Raw genomic sequence first — 318 nt, forward strand, 5'->3', positions numbered from 1 at the left:
GCCCTTACGGTAAATTTGTCACCCTGGCTTTTAATAGGGCTAGAGCGTCCCTTCCCAACAGGGGTGGGACTCCTGACATGACATATGGAAAGAGGGTAATAGTTTTCTCCGGTCCCTTTTCAGTGTGAAGCGTTATTGCTACCAATTGAGCACCCTTCCGAGCTCGGGTTAATCCCCCGACTCCGCCCACCATGGGGGCGTCTTCCAGTTTCCAACGCGGGGGCCAATTCGTCTCAGGGATAACTGTAACATCTGCTCCGGTGTCGATTAAAAAGGGGACACTAATGGTGGTGTCATTTAAGGTATTTAATAGAGGGA

General features: G+C 50.6%; 1 protein-coding gene across 1 annotated transcript in view; it reads right to left on the reverse strand.

The window, feature by feature from the left end:
* The window catches only part of LOC104839510, a 4,258-nt gene that overhangs the window by 2,758 nt on the left and 1,182 nt on the right, over window positions 1–318 (reverse strand). The window lies entirely within an intron of this gene.

This window comes from Haliaeetus leucocephalus, unplaced genomic scaffold, assembly GCF_000737465.1.
Source record: "Haliaeetus leucocephalus isolate CR32 unplaced genomic scaffold, Haliaeetus_leucocephalus-4.0 Scaffold678, whole genome shotgun sequence".
NCBI classification, from domain to species: domain Eukaryota; kingdom Metazoa; phylum Chordata; class Aves; order Accipitriformes; family Accipitridae; genus Haliaeetus; species Haliaeetus leucocephalus.